The 21,493-nt window shown below is 48.0% G+C and overlaps 1 non-coding gene across 1 annotated transcript; it reads left to right on the top strand.

Moving 5' to 3' along the window:
- Positions 1–19,494: 19,494 nt before the first annotated feature.
- Positions 19,495–19,568, top strand: TRNAN-AUU (transfer RNA asparagine (anticodon AUU)). Its single transcript has one exon. It is a non-coding gene; the product is annotated as a tRNA-Asn (tRNA).
- Positions 19,569–21,493: the final 1,925 nt, after the last annotated feature.

Genomic DNA, 21,493 nt, shown 5'->3' with positions numbered 1-21,493 from the left:
ACTAGAGTGCCTTCTCTTGAGAGCCGCAATATGGCCGCCTTCTCCCCGGTTATTCTGTAAATAGGAAAATAACCTCACAGGTTCACATAGGGCAGAGTTGCCACTACTAGTGCAGGGCTGTAACTTACAGTACTAAGGAAAAGCCATATACTAAAGCGGCACGGTGACCTCACCCCTCTCAGAGACACCAGGGCGCAGCACACTGGTGCACACACCTGTTAGCTCAGGGCAGCACTATAGGACCCTCCTGTAATGCTGTGCTGGCGGCGTGTAGTGATCAGGGCACTGGGAGACTGGCTGGCTGGTCTCCGTCTCTGCTGCCTATAGAACTTCCACCTCTGTTATATATCAGGGCTGCTCTCCTGTTATGATTCCAATACTCTGGTCTGGGGATATCTTACAGCAAGGACCTGAGTACTGGAACGTAATGCTTGGAAACGGAGTGGGAACGGGAATATCCCCTGGCGCCCTATCTCCGTTGTCTCGTCCGTGCTGTCAGAAATCTCTTGCGAGACTATGGTTGCTTGGGCCCATGGCAGCCGCGTTTGAAGGGCGGATTACGTCTGCCCAACTCCGATGCCCCCTCAGGTCTTAATGGGAGACAAAGAGAAATCCGAGACAGGGTGATAACAAGGGGCCCTCTACTAAACAACAAAGCCAGGGGCTCAAAACTAACTTTAAACTAGAGTATGTGCGGAAAACCGCCAGGGAAAAGGACAACCAAAATACCCACTTGTCCACTCTTCTACCCGGCACCGGCGAGTTCCGGAGAGGAGTGTGGGAGCGTAAACCTCCGCAAATGCACCAACACAGAATACAAAATAAAGCGGCCTAGGCCGCAGCACGCGGCAGAGCCGCCACTCACGAAAACCACACGAGATCCTCTAGCGACTGTTGCGGGTAAATGAGGACTGGAAGACTCCTTGGGAAGAGATGACAACACTAAGATTCAGGAACTCTGAGGACAGGAATGACCGGACACAGCAGAACTGGAACAGACGTCAGCAAACCAAAGCAGCATGCAGGAAGCTATTACCGGCGTCTGTGTGAAGCACTGAGAAGGTATTTAGCAGGGAGTCCTTCAATCAGAAGTTCAGAGCCTGATTAGCACAATGCCGTGCAGCTGCCTTGCTGCACGACCAGAAGACAAGTGTGTGTGTGTGTGTAGTTCACTTGATTGACCCTGCAAGGGGAGCGCAGTCCGTCCGTGGCGTCCCCGTTGCTAGGGTCCAGGCGGCTCAGCGCGCCCGGCGTCCTAGCGTTGCTAGGGAGCCGGCGGCTAGCACGCTCGGCGTCCCTAGTTGCTAGGCGCCGGGCCGCGAGGACATCGCGGACCACGGCGCCTAACACCTGTGTGTTCTCTTCCTCTCCTACCTCACACTGGAACTGGCCGCCCAGAGAACGAGAGGGCAGCGGCTGACATCAGAGAGGGTGCAGCAATCTGTGTGGGCAGAGCCCCTCACAGCAAGGTGTCCTTATGCTGTGCCCCGTGTAATCACTGTGATCCATACAGACTCACCCTGGTATGCTCTCTATTATTTATTTTTTTACACTGCGGCATGCTCGAGGGAAGGGAGCAGGCACCACCCCACCGCCACTACTCCTCCGCCAGCATCACTACCGAGCCGGTCAGTGTTCCGGCGGCAATGAGCAGTAGGCAGCCACCAGCAACAACAGTCAGGAAGCTGTTACTCCCGGCAGCAGTAGCGTCAAGCTGCAATTCAGCCAGCGGCACGATGATCCGGAAGACAGTGGCAGCACAGGGAAGCAGTACCCCCTCCAATCGCAGCACCAACTAGGAGACTGAGGCAGCAACCTGCCCCCAGCAGCAGCACCACCCTGATGATAGGTAAGATGCATTTTGGTGTCACAAGAAGGTGGCCGGAGTAGTGGCTGGCTGTGGTCACACCCCGGGGAAAAGTGATAGTGATTTCAGTGTTCCCTTGCGTGGGGATTGGATGTGTAGATGTATGGAGGCTATGTATGTATAGATGTGAGCGGCAGTGTGCGGATGTATGAGAGCGGCAGTGTGCGGATGTATGAGAGCGGCAATGTACGGCTGTATAACTGCGTCGGTGTGCGGCTGTATGAGTGCGATGGTGTGCGGCTGTATGCGTGCGGCGGTGTGCTGCTGTAAGAGTGCGGCAGTATGCGGCTGTAAGAGTACGGCTGTAAGAGTACGGCTGTAAGAGTGCGGCTGTAAGAGTGCGGGGTTGTACGGATGTATGAGAGCGGGGTTGTACGGATGTATGAGAGCGGGGTTGTACGGATGTATGAGAGCGGCAGTGTATGGATGTATGAGAGCAACAGTGTACAGTTGTGTGAGAGCGGCAGTGTGCGGATGTATGAGAGTGGCGGTGTACGGATGTATGAGAGCGGCAGTGTATAGGGAGGGATGTCGGAATGCTGTTATAGGGTTCCTAATACAAAATGCCACGTTGGGCTTGATGGGCAGGTAGTGCGGCAAGCACACCCAAATTGGCATCTGACGTCGCCTGCAGTCCACACTGTTGTGAGGAGTCAGAGTTAATTTTGACTGTGTAGTGTACTCACAGAGGACCTACCGCCCGTCCCCTCCTCGCATCTGAGCAGCAGGTCAGGCTCTTATTTTCTTTTTAATCAGGAGAGGCCGAGTGAACTGTGAGCAGGGGGGCAGAGCTACATGGGACCCAGAGGGGCTGCTGTGCTGTCAGAGAGGGAGAGGAAGAGAGAGATGAAGCTACTGCAGATCCCCAGCTGATTGTGAGGTGCCGGGTTGAAGGGTGATGTGATCACCCTTCTCCCTCGCTGCCGCTGGGGACCGCATCTAGGCTTCCTCCATCGAGGGCATGCGGCGCAGCAGTGGGCAGCGTGTAATGAGTTTGTCTGACTCATTATACTGCTGCCTGTTGTGGACACCTCCGTCCGTACGGACTGGTGTACATGCCCAGCACAGAGGTGACAGTGTTGGTGGAAGTGCTGCCCAGTTCTGACCCTGCAGGCCTCCCTGATCTGACTGCGGCCGCTGCTACTGCTGCGGCCCGAAACCCCTGCCGGTCCCCTCCATAGACTTCTGCCTGTCCAGCGCTGAGGTACTAGGGGTATCCCAGCTGCGGGAAGGGTATGTCTCTGGCTTTCTCTCCGGCAGGGGAAGGTGACAGCGGCGGAGGAAGTGTTGCCCACCTCAGACACTGCAGGCCTCCCCGATCCAGCTGCGGCCACAGCTGATGCTGCCAGAACCCCCTGCTGGTCTCCTTTGTTGACTGCCGCATGGCCAGTGCTGAAGTACTGGGGGTAGGCCAGCTACGGGAAGAGTGTCTCTGCCTCGGGCTCTCTCTCTCTGTCAGGGGAAGGAAGGGCTGATTCTCTGGCACAACAGGGAGGGCTAGGCTGCAGGAACACAGCACTGGAAGAAACAGGAGGCCGAACTCATGACCAAAAAGTGAGCAGTGCAGTGATCAGCCCCCTAGTCTTTCCCTCTCTCTGGGTGCAGAGCTGTATTCTACAGAGAGAGCTGGAATGGGAAGAAGGGGAACGGCACCTGACACACACATACACGCGCGGCACCTGACACACACATACACGCGCAACACCTGACACACACACATACACGTGCGGCACCTGACACACACACACGTAGCATCAGACACAATAAAATAAACATGCAGCACCTGACCCACACATACACGCGCAACACCTGACACACACACATACACGTGCGGCACCTGACACACACACACACACACGTAGCATCAGACACAATAAAATAAACATGCAGCACCTGACCCACACATACACGCGCAACACCTGACACACACACATATACAAGTGCGGCACCTGACACACACACGTACCATCAGACACAATAAAATAAACATGCAGCACCTGACACATGCATATACACGCAGCACCTGACACATGCATATACACGCAGCACCTGACACATGCATATACACGCAGCACCTGACACATGCATATACACGCAGCACCTGACACATGCATATACACGCAGCACCTGACACATGCATATACACGCAGCACCTGACACATGCATATACACGCAGCACTTGACACATGTATATACACGCAGCACCTGACACATACATATACACGCACACCATCAGACACACACATACACACGCAGTGCCTTACTCACACACACATGTACATGCGCAGCACCTGACGCACACACATGTACACGCGCAGCACCTGACGCACACTCATGTACACACGCAGCACCTGACGCACACTCATGTACACGCGCAGCACTTAATGCACACTCATGTACACGCGCAGCACCTGACGCACACTCATGTACACGCGCATCACCTGACACAGATATACGTATTCATGCACAGCACCAGACATACACTTGTACACACGCGGAGCACCTGATACTCACACACATATACACCCGCCACACCTGACACACACACACACACGTGCGGCAGCTGACGCATACATACGCACCATCAGACACACTCATATATACACGCAGCACCTGACACACACATACACACAGGAGCTGACACACACATACCAAGGCAGCACCTGACACACACACACATATACACGCGCAGCACCTGACACCACGCACTCACACGTACAAGCAATGCATTTCACGCCTACCTCCAGCCTCAGTTACAGGCTGCTGCCGCCTACCCCCCTCCCTGCATCAGCTGCAAAGGCAGCAAAATATTTTGACCAAAGTCTAAAGGCCCGTACACATTAAACGATGTCGCTCTGTGAGCTACATCGTCTAATGTTTCCCCTCCCGGGCCGGCCGGCGGCCGACTGTACACACTGAGCGATATGACCGCTCATATCGCTCAGTGACGTCACGCCCCCGCCAGCCCTGCATGAAGGTCGTGGACGACAGTCCACATCCTTCCTGCATGCCCTACCGACAGCGAAGATTGTTGCCGACCCGCGGGGCCGCGCATCGTTTGTCGCTGGCTGCATACACACTTAACGATAAAATGAGCGACGTCGCTCATTAAATCGTTAAGTGTGTACGGACCTTAAACAATTTGGTTTGGTTAATAAAATAATTTTGCACAGAACAGTGATGTTATACGAACATTTTCATTAAACATTTAAAAAATCAAATGTTTATTCTTACAGTGAAATTTTACATTTCTGAATAAAAAAAATAAATGTAAAAAAAGCGATGAAATTCCATAGACAAAAAACCTTACGGTTTCACATGTCCCATTAAGGCTTCTTAGACATGATCGAAATTTCAGAAGCCTGTTGTAACTCTTCCACTCAAACTCCAAAAAGCAATGAAATTCCGATCATTAAGGCTGACGCCTTAATGGACGTGTTCCTTGCGCAATACAGATATGGTATGCCATCACAGCCTGTGGGTAAGTGCAGATTCAGCACTCTCACAGAGTGAGATTGCTGTCACTCACACAATGGTGGAGCTGCTAATTCACAGATTTGTGTGCTCATTGGAATACACACATGCAGTCTATGCAACTGAAGGTCTGAGCGGAAGACAACGCTGCTCAGATGAGGTAAGAGTGTTGTTGATTGGAGGGAGGAGAGCGGTGTGGATGGGGGAACAGAAGTGTGTGGATAGAGGGAACACTAAGCAGCACTAATGGGGGGGACAGAGAAACACGGGGTAATTCAGACCGCAGCAGCAGCAGCGATTGCAGTCTGAATTAGTTTGTGAGGTGCGCACGTGCAATGGCCGCACTGCGCGTGCGTACCCCAGGAGCCCAGTGAGATGCTATCACCCTGCCTGATTGATAGGCAGAGGTGGTTGCGGGGAAGGAGGGGGGCGTGCAAACAGCGTTAGAATGCCATTGGCAGGGCATGGTCTGCACAACGGAGGCGTTTCCGGACCACTGGGGGGTGGGCTGTGGCGGTTATCCCCCTGCCAAGAGCGCAGGATCCACTAAATTTACCTTCAGGATGTCAGCTACATGAATAGGGTAAGAGTGGTGTGGATAGGGGGTAGATTAAGCAGCAAGTATGGGAAGGGAGACAGAGCGGTGCAGATGGGGGAAATGGTGCAGATGGGTTGAAAACACTGGCATGGATGGGTAGAAAACTGGTGCAGATGGGAGAGAAGACAGTGTGCCATGTACTGGAGGAGGCAGAGTGACGTTGAAGATGGAAACACTGAGCAGCACAGAGAGAAGGAAACGGTGGTACAGACAATGCACAGGTGGGGAAAGACAGATGGTACAGATAAGTTAGTACAGACTAGCACAGATGGGAGAACACAGCAGTAGGGATTGGGGAAGACCGGGCAGCATGGGGGTGTATAGGGGAAGTAAGTGTAGATGCATAGACCGTAGATGGGGTATTATAGTTTAGCAATTAACCAAGATGTTTGAGGGAGCTAAATGTGTATACTAAGTGAGATGGATGTATGGAGTTAGAAGGATGTTGTAACAAGGTGGCTTTGTTGTGTTGACTGAATGGGATGGTTGTGGGCACTGTGTGGGATGGGAGCACCACAAAACTGCTCAGACCTTCAGTTGCATAGACTGCATGTGTGTATTCCAATGAGCACACAAATCTGTGAATTAGCAGCTCCACCATTGTGTGAGTGACAGCAATCTCACTCTGTGAGAGTGCTGAATCTGCACTTACCCACAGGCTGTGATGGCATACCATATCTGTATTGCGCAAGGAACACGTCCATTAAGGCGTCAGCCTTAATGATCGGAATTTCATTGCTTTTTGGAGTTTGAGTGGAAGAGTTACAACAGGTTTCTGAAATTTCGATCATGTCTAAGAAGCCTTAATGGGACATGTGAAACCGTAAGGTTTTTTGTCTATGGAATATATATATCACAAACATATATGATTCATACATATATCACACACACATACATGATACATACATGAGAAAGACCTGGGATGGTGATGAGGCCAGGGCCCCCTGCTGATGTTGCGTTGAGGAAGGCAGTGTTCCAGGGCGGATGCCAGTCGGGGAGAGCGCCGCGCAGCCCGGGAAAAATACTGCTGAGGAGCTACATCTGGAAGAGCCCCTGGGAGGGAGAGTGCCACATGCCCCATCCTGCGCGGCAGACTCTGCAGGCCTGCACATGGGAAGGGAGGTCTCTGGCCACACATACTCACCCTTCTGCTGAAGCCCCGCTGCTGTCCCCATCAGCGATCTCCAGCGGGGAGCGGGGCCAGGATGAACCTCAACCTGTGAGAACTATCTTCATGATCAAGAGATCTCATATGCAAGATAAGTATGTGTTGGGATAGGGCTGGGGAGGGCGGCTGCTCGGGCACACCCCCGTCAAGTTAAGGAGATTTAACTGAGGAAGCACAAGGGAACTCTCGTCTGGGGACAACAACTGCAGGGAGACCACATCTTTTCAGATGAACATGGGAGGGCAGAAGGCTGCCTAATACTGAAGCACCCTCAGACATTAAACCATATGCAACAACTATTGCAAGCATTCCTGGGGGAAGTTCTGCAGCAGACGGATTTGCATACGGTGATGTCATCCAAGCAGTGGGCCAAAGTTGGCTGGAACCCTCATCTGTATATGAAAAGAGAAAAGGGGCATGCAGGGCATGGCGGCCTTTTGCGGCGCTTGGATAACCCCAAGTTTGCATTAAACACCCCCACCCTCCTTCGGTGTGGGGCTCATGTTGGCCATGCCCAAGCCCCTGAAGCATTCAAGCTGATTTCTTGCAGCAGCTGGGCACTGTAACAGCTTCAGAGCTGCTCTACAAGACAAGTAAAAGGGTGTGGGCCCTGCAGCACCACCTGTAGTTTGCATACACACATATATAGGACAGCATCTCTTATATGCCCCAGGGTCAATAAAATAGTATCCTTGTCTAGGCTATCCATCCCCTCAGATAAGGTATTTGTCCATGCCGCTACAGCACTACACACCCAGGCCGACGCAATTGCCGGTCTGAGTAAGGTACCTGAATGTGTATAAATGGACTTCAGGGTAATCTCCTGTTTGCGGTCAGCACACTCTTTGAGGGTAGCCGTATCCTGGGACGGGAGGGCTACCTTCTTGGATAAGCGTGTTAATGCTTTGTCCACCCTAGGGGAGGATTCCCATCGTAACCTATCCGTTGATGGGAAAGGATACGCCATAAGAATCCTTTTGGAAATCTGCAGTCTTTTATCTGGAGATTCCCAAGCTTTTTCACATAACTCGTTCAGCTCGTGTGAGGGGGGAAAGGTTACCTCAGGCTTCTTTCCCTTGTACATATGTACCCTCTTGTCAGCGACAGGGGGTTCCTCTGTGATGTGCAAAACATCTTTTATTGCCATAATCATAAATCGAATGGATTTTGCCAATTTTGGCTGTAACTTTGCATCATCGTAATCGACACTGGAGTCAGAATCCGTGTCGGTATCTGTGTCAACAATCTGGGATAGTGGGCGCTTATGAGACCCTGACAGTCCCTGCAACATAGGATCAGGCATGGGTTTAAATCCTGACTGTCCCAAAGCTTCTGCCTTGTCTAATCTTTTGTGCAATGAGTTTACACTAGCATTTAAAACATTCCACATATCCATCCAATCAGCTGTCGGCGGAGACACCACATTCATTTGCTCCCGCTCCTCTCTAATATAGCCTTCTTCCTCAGACATGTCGACACACGTGTACCGACACACTACACACACAGGGAATGCTTTTTCTGAAGACAGTTTCCCCACAAGGCCCTTTGGAGAGACAGAGAGAGAGTATGTCAGCACACCCCCCAGCGCTATATAACCCAGGAATAAAACAGTAACTTAATGTTTGCCCAGTAGTGCTGCTGTATGTAATTTGCGAATTATGTGCCCCCCCCCCCCCCTCTTTTCAACCCTCTTGTCTAACGTGGTATAAGCAGGGTAGAGTCCGGGGAGCTTCCTCTCAGCGGTGCTGTGGAGAAAAAATGGCGCTGGTGAGTGCTGAGGGAGAAGCCCCGCCCCCTCGGAGGCGGGCTTCTGTCCCGCTTAAACTGTAAAATTGGTGGGGGCTTATACATATATAAAGTGCCCAGCTGTATATATGTTATATTTTTGCGAAAGAGGTTTATATTGCTGCCCAGGGCGCCCCCCCTGCGCCCTGCACCCTTACAGTGACCGGAGTATGTGAGGTGTATGGGAGCAAAGGCGCACAGCTGCAGTGCTGTGCGTTACCTCAGTGAAGATCATGAAGTCTTCTGCCGCCTCTGAAGTCTTCTTTTCTTCTCATACTCACCCGGCTTCTATCTTCCGGCTCTGCGAGGGGGACGGCGGCGCGGCTCTGGGACGGACGGCGAGGGTGAGATCCTACGTACCAATCCCACTGGAGCTAATGGTGTCCAGTAGCCTAAGAAGCAGGACCTTGCAACTCAGATAGTAGGACTGCTTCTCTCCCCTCAGTCCCTCGATGAGGGAGTCTGTTGCCAGCAGTGCTCCCTGAAAATTAAAAACCTAACAAAATACTTTCTGTCAGAAAGCTCAGGAGAGCTCCTGAAAAGCACCCAGTCTCCACTGGGTACAGTATCAAACTGAGGTCTGGAGGAGGGGCATAGAGGGAGGAGCCAGTGCACACCCAGAACTAAAGTCTTTCTTAAAGTGCCCATGTCTCCTGCGGAGCCCGTCTATCCCCATGGTCCTTACGGAGTCCCCAGCATCCTCTAGGACGTTAGAGAAAATAGGATTTTAATACCTACCGGTAAATCCTTTTCTCTTAGTCCGTAGAGGATGCTGGACACCCGTCCCAGTGCGTACTGTGTCTGCAGTTATTAAATGGCCCTTAACTCCAGAACATTTATGTGGAGATGAATACATCCAAGGAAGACTTGACCATCTTCCTTGGATGTTTTCCCTCTGTGTGACTGCTCTCCAGCCTCGGAGGGTTGCATCCGTGGTCCCTAGGATCCCGTCCTGGATCCCGAACCATCGCCCCTCTAGGTGGTGAGAACTGTGCAGCCACCAATGGAGTGAGATTCTGGTCTTGGAAGACAGGATTATCCTCCGGTGCATGTGTAGGTGGGATCCGGACCACTTGTCCAACAGGTCCCACTGGAACACTCTGGCATGGAACCTGCCAAACTGAATGGCCTCGTAGGCCGCAACCATCTTCCCCAGCAACTGAATGCATTGATGGATTAACACTCTTGCTGGTTCCAGAATTTGTTTGACCAGACTCTGGATCTCCAGAGCCTTTCCACTAGAAGAAAACCTCTTCTGTGTCCAGTATCACTCCCAAAAACAACAACCGCGTCATTGGGACCTACTGCGATTTTGGCAAGTTTAGGAGCCAACCATGTTGTTGAAGAACTGTCAGGGAGAGTAGATGTTTTGCACCAACTGGTCCCTGGATCTCGCCTTTATCAGGAGATCATCCAAGTACGGGATAATTGTGACTCCTTGCTTGCGAAGGAGGACCATCATTTCCGCCATCACCCTGGTGAAAATCCTCGGAGCCGTGGACAGACCAAACGGCAACGTCTGAAATTGGTAATGACAATCCTGAATTGCAAACCTCAGGTAGCTTGATGCAGTGGCTAAATGGGAACATATAAGTAGGCATCCTTTATGTCTACCAAAACCATGAAATCTCCTTTATCCCCCGGACTGGAGATCACTACCCTGAGAGATTCAATCTTGAAATTGAATTTCTTTAGGTAGAAATTAAGGGATTTCAGATTTAAGATTGGTCTGACTGAGCCGTCCGGCTTCTGGACCACGAAGAGGCTTGAATAAAAACCTTCTCCCTGCTGACTAAGGCTGATTTGAACAATCGGTGAGGGGGAACGTCTTGAAACCCCAGTTTGTACCCTTGGGACACTATTTGTAAAACCCACGAGTCCAGGTCCGAATGAATCTAGAACTGACTGAAGAGTTTTAGACGTGCCCCCCACTGGTGCGGGCTCCTGCAAGAGAGCCCCAGCGTCATGCAGTGGATTTGGCAGAAGCAGAGGACGATCTCTGCTCCTGCGATCTTGAAGAGGCTACAGACCTCTTCCCTCTTTTCCTTCCTCTACCTGCAAAGAAAGGGGAATCTTAACTTCTTGCATATCTATTGGGCCGAAATGACTGCGTCAGATAATGATGCGTCTTCATCCGTTGAGAGGGAACATAGGGCAAGAAGGATGACTTACCTGCGGGAGCTCAAATTAACTAGGCCGTCGCCAAACAAGGCTTCACCTTCATAGGGAAGAGACTCCCTTTCTTCTTGGAGTCAGCATCAGCATTCCCTTGGTGAATCCACAATGCCCTCCTATCCGAGACTGCCATGAAATTGGCCCGTGAGCACTTGTGCCCGGTGTAGGATTTTTAAATATGTGTAGTTTACTGTATGCAAGGGTTTAAAACCTTTTAGGAACTGAGATCTAAGGTGTATTACATGTAGTTTAAAAAAAACAAAAAAGGTTTATTTTATGGCAGTAGTTTCCAAACTGGGGTTCTTGCACTGGTAGCATAGTTTGGTGGTCCAGGACCAATTAAAATTATTTATACTTTATTAAATTGGCAAAACCATTCCCTCACAACATAACTGAACCTGAGGATGACATGCTATAAACACAATTTACTTAATTTTATATTTTTTTCTGAATTTCTCAATAAAAAAAACTTTGGCCTAGGGGTGCCGTGAAACAAATTTTGATACTCTAGGGCAGGGGTGTCAAACCCATGGGCCGCATGCCGCCCCCAATGCATCCTTTTGTGGCCCACAGGCCGGGGTCCGGCAGGGGTCCTTTTGTGGCCCGATCACCTTGCTTAGAGCGAGGGCAGGAGAGTGCAGCCAGAGTCTTTGCTTTCTATGTGCGGCACCATCTTCCCGAAGAGATCACCGGGAAGATAGTGCCTCTTCCACTGGCTACAGCACAGGTATACTGGGGTGGGGTAGCAAACTGGGGGCCCCAATGGGCCCCTCCAGCAGTCCCTCTACCAAAACACGTCTTTTGGTGGTTTTGCGGTGTTGTTATAACTACATGGTGACGATACTGTAGCACAGAGATTTTCAACCATTTACAACTCACGTCACACAGAACAAGATTTAAATATTGACAAGGCACACTGAAATATAATGGTGATGCATGGTGCAGTATCGTGTCCTAGGATGTCATGTCGCAGCTTCTCCATAGGTAACGCCTGAACAGGCCCGGTGACAGGGGGGACAAAGGGGACACTTGTTCAGGGCTCCAAGTATTAAGAACAGAAATAATGGGGCCACAGTGCCAATATTGCTTTTTAAAGTGTATCCACCAACTGCTCAATTTAAGCAGGAAAACAATTAACAGGCCAACTAAACCCTCCCCCCTCCTTTTACCCCATCACTTTGTCCAGTCCCTGTGGTCCATACTGTATTGCCATTATTATGCATGTTGCTGTGCTGGCCCTTTTCTGAATGTCCCTGCCACCGCCACCGAAGAGCTGGATAGCCCAGTATGAAAACCACCTGCTGGCCTCACTGACGGTCCGAGTCAAAGGCTCCAATTTTTTTAAAGAACCCTCTGCCAAGTTAAGGGGGGTTGAGGGGGCCCCAGAGATATCAGTGCACTGGGCCCCGAGATTTCTGTTGCTGGCCCTGACCCTCAGGGGCGTATCTACCCCTTGGCCAGGATGGCACTTGCCAGGGGCACCATCCAGCTGTGCTAACCGTGGCTAAGGGATAGAGTTCTGCAGTCTCGAAAGGGCGCTATGGCAATCAGCGTGGGACTGACCAATTAGACGGTGAGGGAAGGATACTGAAATTGTCCCAACCCTGTTACAGTTTGAAACGCCCCTCAACTGCTGTCCACTGCTTCACTCCTAGCTCTGCCCCTTTGAAATTATTAATCCCTACCCCCCGGTAGGCGGAGTTCTCCAGGCCCATACTCAGGAGTCACCACTGCTGTACATTATGTGCCGGTTGTAGAGGCAGAGCGGGGAACATCAGAGAACGCCACAAATTACACAGTGGGCAAGGAGATGGCTGGAGACAGCTGCACAGCCATGCCTTGCAAGTTCGAGAGAGCTGTTGAATTTCAGCACTTCAAGTCAGAGCCTGCCCCCTGCTGCCCAAGCAGTCCGTGACAGTTAGTGTCGAGGAGGGGGGGATTTGTGCATGTGTGCTATCAGTGTGTGTGTGTGTGGGGGGGTGGAGGATGTGTGTGACTGTGAGGGAGCTGTCAGTGTCAGTGGGGAGAGGAGCAGGAGGGAGTTGTCAGTGTGTGGAAGTGATGAAGGTTGTCAGTACTGGGGAAATGTGTGTGTGTGTGTGTACTAGATTTAGGAGTGTGTGTTTGTGAGAGGTTTCAGTTGGGGAATTAGAGTTCATACAGTAATTAAATGTTTTCATATTGAGAACTACATCTCCCAGCATATACAGTGTGCTGGGGATGCTAACAAGCTTTATTTAAAAGTTTAAAAAACATTGCTTTTATGACTGCAATGGTTTAAAAGGGAGAGCTATAAATCAATTTATCAGTGAATGATCGCAGTTTGAGCTGTTACATTTTACTGAACCACCTATCCCTCCACACTCACTACCTGTCCTCAGGATACATTTACCATCCCGGCAGACGGTATACCGGCGGTCATTTGACCGATGTTGGAATCCTGACACCACTTGGGAGACTGGTGCCGGCACACAGACAGCCAACATCCCGAAGGCGAGTATTGGAGGGAGGGTTAGGACCGGGGGAGCGGGTGTTAGGGAAGGCACTAGGAGGGGGGGGGGTTAGTCCTAGCTGCCACCCCCTGAGCGTTAGCCCTATCCGCCACCCCCCCCAGAGGGTTAGGATTAGGTATCATGTGACTGCTGGAATCCCGAGCGCCGGATGCCATACCCAACCCCCTTTACTTTTTCAGGCATTTCTATCTCTCCTCTCTCTATGGTGTTCCGATTGCCCACTTTCCCTTGTGCTTTTCTCTCTCTCTCCTTTGTTTAGAGCATCAGTTTCTGTAGTCCACTTTATCCTTATTTTTTCCAGTGTTTCACTATCTCTCTGATGTAATGAGGATGTATGGTCTAGAGGGATCAGTAATGCATTGTACTGTATAGAGGCGTCAGGGATGTAGCGTAGGGTATAGAGGCGTCAGGGATGTAGCGTAGGTTATAGAGGCATCAGGAATGTAGCGTAGGGAATAGAGGCATCAGGGATGTAGCGTAGGGTATAGAGGCGTCAGGGATGTAGCATAGGGAATAGAGGCGTCAGGGATGTAGCGTAGGGAATAGAGGCATCAGGGATTTAGCTTAGGGAATATAGGCATCAGGGATGTACTAGCAGGTATATAGAGGTCAGTGTACTGTATAGAGGGGTCAGTAATGCAGTGATGGTTATAGAAAGGTCAGTGATGTAGTGTAGGGTATAGAGGGGTCAGTTATGTAGTGTGGGGTAAAGAGGGGTCAGTAAAGATACTAAGCTGAAGTACTTAGAACACTTCTTGAATTAAGACACAACCTGCAAGAAAAAGTATGCAATATGGGTGAAAAGGCAAATGTCAGAGGTCTGATACAAGTAACCAGCTCCACACCTTCACCACATAGCGTTATGTTAAACTGGGATATGTTCTTTTTTGGTGTGTGTGTATGTGTGTGGGGGGGGGGGTGCCAAAGGAAATTTTTGCCATTGGCTCCTTTGGTCTAGAACCAGCCCTGATCACAAAATATTTTTGTCTAAGCAGACTGGACATTGATCAGCGTTGGCTCATTCTCAGCCCCCCGCCCAGCCTCTGCTGCCAACAGACTGCTATTAGCTAGTTAACCTTCTGCCTTCCCTATCTATGACACAGACTGCTGCTAATGCTACCAGACTGTTCCCAGTGGCTTCACACCAACAGTGAATCCCAGCCGATGATGTAGGGCAGCGTGTGGGGGAGGGGGTCAGTTGCTGTGGCTCCAACATGGTAACCGCCAATGGACTGCAATGCTTTATCGAAAGGGGGGGCGCCAGTCCCTTACTTTGCCAGGGGCGCTTGGACCCCTAGCTACACCTCTGTTGACCCTAACCGATACCCCTAAACTAACCATAATTCCTGCAGTAAAAATCCATGTTTCTATGTATATAGGGGGTCATTCCGAGTTGATCGCATGCTGCCGTTGTTCGCTGCGTAGCAATCAGTTGAAAAAAATGGCTAATCTGTGCATGCGCATGCTCCGTAATGTGCATGCGCATCGTACGGGTACAAAGTCCATTGTGGTTTTGCACTAGTTCTAGCGATTATTCCAATCACAGAACAGGCCACAAGGAGATTGACAGAAAGAGGGCGTTTCTGGGTGGCAACTGACCGTTTTCAGGGAGTGCTTGGAAAAATGCAGGCGTGGCAGAAGAAATGCAGACGTGGCTGGGCATTCGCTGGATGGGTGTGTGACATCAAAAGCCGTCCCTCGGTTGTTAGAATCAACGCACACGAAGTGTAACTACAGTGCTGGTCTTATTTTGAAACGATTTTGCAGGCGCTCTGCTGCTCAAGTGTTCGCACTTCTCCAAAGTGAATATACACTCTCCAGTGGGCAGCGACAATGCGTTTGCATGGCTGCTAAAAACTGCTAGCGAGCAATCAACTCAGAATGACCCCCATAGTGTATTGCAAGAAAATATCTGTAAATCCAATGGTACCGTAAGTGCGGTATATACTCGCACTTCTTTGCGGGGTGAGAACATCTCCCCTAAGTGAAGTCAGCCCTATGAATAGAGTTTGTGTGATCCCTGTGCAGCAGTCACAGAAAGGGTTCATCTCTGCAGTTTGTCACTCAAATTACATTGCTGCATTTTTTTCTAGAAGTGGATCTGAGAGCTGTTACCCGCAGACCAGCTACAATAATTATCCTGGGTACTCACTAGACCAGTGGTTCTCAAACTGCACCCTGGGGTGCCTCAGGACACTTGCAGGGGTGCCTTGGATTGGTGGTCCAGGACCAATTCAAAATATTTATAGTTAGTGTTATAGGCAAAACCAGTGCTGTTGGCTGGCAATCATAACATATGTGCACAAGCAGAAGCAAATCCTGTCCCCTACCAAAGGGCCAGTGCTAGGGTGTTTGGCGCCTCCCTGCAAACTATTAATTTGGGCCCTCTCTCCAATACTTAATAAAGGGACAGTGCGCTCCTTAAAAAAAGAAGGTGTGGTATCACAAGGAAGGGGCATGGCCACACAATAGCACCCCAAATCAAAATACGCCACACAGTAGCACTATCTTATTGTCATTACACCGCATGTAATAATAATAATAATAATACCCACAGTCGCAGTGCCCTTTATACACATAACCACCATATCAGTGCAGCTTACACACATAATGCCAACAGTAGCAGTGCCCCTTCTACACATGCCCACGGTGGCAATCCTTTACATGGCAAATATCAACCTGGTTTTGCCATGTGAAGGATTGCCACTTTAAAAACAAACAATCAAACAAAAACAAAAAAAACAACAGGAAAAAACACAAAATCTCTCACTTTCTGATTCTCACACCCTATTACATTCCTCTCTATATATTTAAATGTTTCTATTACTGTATGTTCCCTCTTCCCTTCTCCAAACTATACACATCAACATTTTTTAGTATTTCCAGGTAAGTTTTGTGATGTAGGCCATGCACAATTTTAGTTGCCCTAATGTATTTACAGCCTTCTGGAGATATGGCTTCTGGAACTGAACACAGGATTCTAAATGTGGCTGTACCAAGGACCTATACAGTGGCATTACAGGTTGAGTATCCCTTATCCAAAATGCTTGGGACCAGAGGAATTTTGGATATCGGATTTTTCTGTATTTTGGAATAATTGCATACCATAACGAGATATTATGGTGATGGGACCTAAATCTAAGCACAGAAGGCATTTATGTTTCATATACACCTTATACACACAGCCTGAAGGTCATTTTAGCCAATATTTTTTATAACTTTGTGCATTAAACAAAGTGTGTGTACATTCACAGAATTCATTTATGTTTCATATACACCTTATACACACAGTCTGAAGTTCATTTAATACAATATTTTTAATAACTTTGAGTATTAAACAAAGTTTGTGTACACTGAGCCATCAAAACACAAAGGTTTCACTATCTCAGTCTCACTCAAAAAAGTCCGTATTTCGGAATATTCCGTATTTCTGAATATTTGGATATGGGATACTCAACCTGTATTACTTTTTTCTGCTACTGGTTCTTTAACCTATGCAAACAAGCATCTGACTTGCCTTTCCTATTGCTTTGTTACATTGCTTACCTGAAATAGTAATACTTAGATAGCTTTCCTCTTGCCATTATAATGCCCTTAATATTATAGTTAGCCTTTGCATTTTTGAGACGTGTATGATTTTGCATTTTTTGGCATTAAATGTTGCCATGTTCTTGACCATTCCTCTAGTCCAGGGGCGGAACTGCCAGAGACAACGGAGTCAGTTGCCGCCGGGCTCCAGCCCTAAAGGGGCTTCCTCCATTGCCCCCCGGCTGTTACGTGCCCTTCCTACTAAATAGACAAAGGCGCTACCAGCAGGGTCTCGCAGTTTGTACATTCCATGCCGTAACACCCTTCTTTCCACCTTCACAATGAAGCTATTGGTACTTTGCAAAAAAAAAAAATTATTAGCATTGCAACTCAGCAGATCAATGCAGTGTGCAGCCACACACTCCATATATCTGCTCAGCCACAAAGCTGATTATTTCTTCACAAAGTACAAGGTGAGCTCCAAATAGAATTCTCTAGCTTAGATTATACCTTTCTATGCAAGGGTAAATAGCTCAATTGTTTGACTGCAATGCCACAGGAAATGGTTTGGATCCAAGACAGTGTGACTGAATAATAAAGAAACCTTAAGATGAGTTCATGAATGTTGTATAAGTATTAGTGAGAGAAGGGGTCAGGAGCATGCTAGGCTGCAAAAAATAAGGTAGGCTGCAAGTGAAAGTAATGATCTCCTATATATTTTCCCAGATCTGTCACTCTGTGTGGCTAACTCTGGGGGAAGTCACAGCAATGGGCGGAGACGGCAACTGCAGGACGATACACCAGTGCCAGCAGCAGACCGTAACAAAGTGACAGATCAGGGAGAATATATAGGAGGTAGGGAGGTGGCCATGGTACATGGCTGGCCAAGGGACACTAGCTCATGTACCCCTTTACCACTGAGGCTGGCCACCAAGGATGGACCTGTCACCAGTGCACATGCAATAACCTCTTCTGCTGCCCTCTTTGCAACTCAGATTGCCCAGTGCTCCCCTTCGCTAACAGTCCACAAAGTTTCCCCATCTCACGATCTGCCTCCTCACCCCCACTTTCATCTCTACAGCACACGCGCATATCATACAAGATCCCATCATGCGTACGTAGGTCTGAAATGCAAGAGGGAGGTTGGGGGGAGATTGGCATGTGCCAGCAACACCACACAGCTCACTGTGACCACAGTGGAGAGGCGCTGCAACAGGACAATACACCAACCTCGGAGCAAGGAACTGCGTCGGTCAGGAGGAGAACTATTTCAATAGCATAAAAAGGTTAATGCGTCCCACCCTATGGACACCAGACTCATCAAGTCACTGTTGCCAGAGTCTCATACAATGACTCTGAACCTCTAAGCACACTATTTGACTGTCCACACCCTGCTGTGCCTATTACCCATCTCCTCCACCACCCTCAACACTGACCCACACATCATTCACCCACAAAGATACAATAAAGGTAGTTTGGATAAATTAGCTAAATGAAATGGATTTAACCAATTTATCTAAATGACCATTTTTGGATGTTTTCCAGTGTTTGTGAACAAATGGTCAATTGTAATTTGCTGCCACATATTAGCATAATTTTGTTTCAACTAGAAAAAAAAATTGGACAGATAATCTAAGTGTGGATCCAGTTTAAAGGTCCGTATTCACGGCCCGATTTTGGGGAGAGATGTGTGCTGAGCGAACTGCTCAGCACACATCTCTCCCCCCGCTCAGCACAGCGTGATGTGTGCTGAGCGTACGGGGGGTGGGGGGGGCGCTCATTTCACCCCCTGTGTAGGGCATTCTGTGTGTATCCAGCTTAACAGGTGTGAGCATCATACAACTACTGACTTGCGAGTAACTATACAGCAGCTCCATACCTTGTGACTTGAAGAAACACCAGTTAACCCCGGGAATGCTGCAGTCAAAGCAACAATTCCTCTTCTTCAATTACCATTTTAATAATAGGGTAAAGAAAATGAAGTGGATTTTAGAAAGAAAATAATACTGTCAATATACTATTAAAACAAATTAAAATGGTAAAAGTTATTGTACTTTAAGTAAAAATAAAAGAGACAAAATATCAATCCCAGTTTTGGATTACTTTAATTAACAAAAAAAATGCATATAGCAGAGGATAGTTTCAATCTGCCTACCTCTGGGTTATGGGCCCAGCATGCTTCCATTGCAGTACTCTGCTGCACATGTAAGTGCAAGAGATCCTGAAGCACTCACTCATCATGGGAAAGTACCAATGTGTTTCTTCGTTGGTTGATGGAAGAAACATCTTACAAAAACTCTCCAGATTATTGACTTTTTAAAGTTTTTCTAGGAAACGTTTTAGATGAATGCTTATTAGCCTTTGTCAGTATGGACTTTTGCAAAGTGTCTCTGTGGCGCAATCGGTTAGTGTGTTTGGCTATTAACCAAAAGGTTGGTGGTTCAATCCCACCCAGGGACGTAATTAACCTTGTGATCAGATTTTGGTGATATTTAAGTAGACAAGTCAAAATTTCAAACCTCCTCTTATGGTGTAGGGTACATGGCCTTCTCTGATGTAATCAGAGTTAGATTTGATTCAGTGATTTTATAAAAAACAGCTAGGAAGCACAATTTAGCAGTGGGTTGCAGAGAAAAAAAATATGCTGGCAGAAAAATCCAATCGAGTGATTAAGCAGCTCTTCATTTTCTGGCTTTATTTTTATGCTAACAAATTTGTTCTCTGAAAAGTGTCCACAAAGCCAAGTCTCTGATTAACACCTTTGTAAGGATGGTTTTTCACCTATTACTAAATTAAACTTGCTTCATTGGAAAGGCAGCAAGATGCATCCTCATTTCAATGTCTACTGAAATAATACAAGTTGACACCAGGAAACATTAACGCCACTGCATCCTTGCTGCTTTCTCATGTGGAAGTCTGTTTAATGTGAAAACAAATGTGTGTGTTTTTTTCAACCTGGAAGCCCAACATCGATTAAGATCGATCTTAAATAGACCCCTGGGTTTTAAGGATAACCATGGTTGAGTCCAATGGTTAATTCACATTGACCGAAGTTCTAATTAAGTCACCTGTGCTCAAGCATGATATCCTTAAAATCTGGATTGCAATGACAGCATTTTGGAACTATGCCTAAGGGTTTAATTTTTACATTTATCCACTGACAATAAATCTACCTACAATATCCCTGTAACTGTTATGATTACAGTATTTCACTAAATAATTTAATTTGCTGAACCTTCTGTAAAAAGAAATATTAAGCTGCTGTAATTCCCAGATGCAGCAAATTTGTTAGCTAGTGGGCAAAACCATGTGCACTGCAGGGATGGGGGGGGGGGGGGGCAGATATAACATTTGCAGAGAGATTTAGGTGGGTTATATTGTTTGTGTGCAGGGTAAATACTGGCTGTTTTGTTTTTACACTGCAATTTAGATTTCAGTTTGAACACACCGCACCAAAATCTAACTCTCTCTGCACATATTATATACCCCCCCCCCTGCAGTGTACATGGTTTTAGCTAATAAATTTGCTGCTGTGATCAGATCTGAGTTAAGCCCTATGTATTTGGCACTGGCAAAGGGTTAGAGGCCTTGCTGTAGAGCTCACACCTTTCTTATCATGCATTGTAATATTTCCTATGTCCTGATGTTGTGCTCTCTGCTCCATCCAAGTAAACAGCAATGTAGCATGGCTATCAAAGAGCGTGAAGATTGCAGATTTCCTGGGATTAATGCTAAGGAATGCTATTCCAGAGGCTGCTGCTTTAATTCAAGTGTCACTGGGGTTAAATGGTGTTTTTACCTTAAAAACACAGGTAGAGTATATAGTACAGTGGTAAAGTGGGAGCATGTAGTGCTATTGATTACAGATTTGATGGAGCTTAAACATGGATAAGGTCCATGGCTCTAAGAGTTTATCTTGTGTATCCTTTATTCTTAGTCATGGTCAGATAAGATTAGAAAATACCATTTAAGTGGAAATTTCCTGTTAGCTGTTTTTCAGTTTGCTCAACTGTCTGATTAACTGGTCCTAAAAAAAGGACCAAAGGAGCTAAATTGCCCTGTGATCTAGCTAAATTGCCCCAGTTAAAAAAAAAAAAAAACTAAGCTGCTGTAATTCCTGGATGTTTCCTTACTGCATCAACAGGAAGTGACAAGAAACAATGTAATGTGGAACCGTACAGCAGAAGGGATTGCGGCTACCCCACAATAAGTGCAGCGGAATGTAAGAAGAGGCATATACAGTGTGGTGTGGCTGTAGATGAGCTTAGTGGTTTCTGTTAGAGTTCTTCTACTTCTAACTACTCGTACATAAATGAGTAAGCCGCCGATTTATTAAACCTGGTGAAATGATAATTTGCATGGTGATAAAGTACCAGCCAATCAGC

This window comes from Pseudophryne corroboree, unplaced genomic scaffold (genome assembly GCF_028390025.1).
Source record: "Pseudophryne corroboree isolate aPseCor3 unplaced genomic scaffold, aPseCor3.hap2 scaffold_647, whole genome shotgun sequence".
Lineage (NCBI taxonomy): Eukaryota > Metazoa > Chordata > Amphibia > Anura > Myobatrachidae > Pseudophryne > Pseudophryne corroboree.
This window is presented reverse-complemented; position numbering and strand designations above follow the sequence as displayed.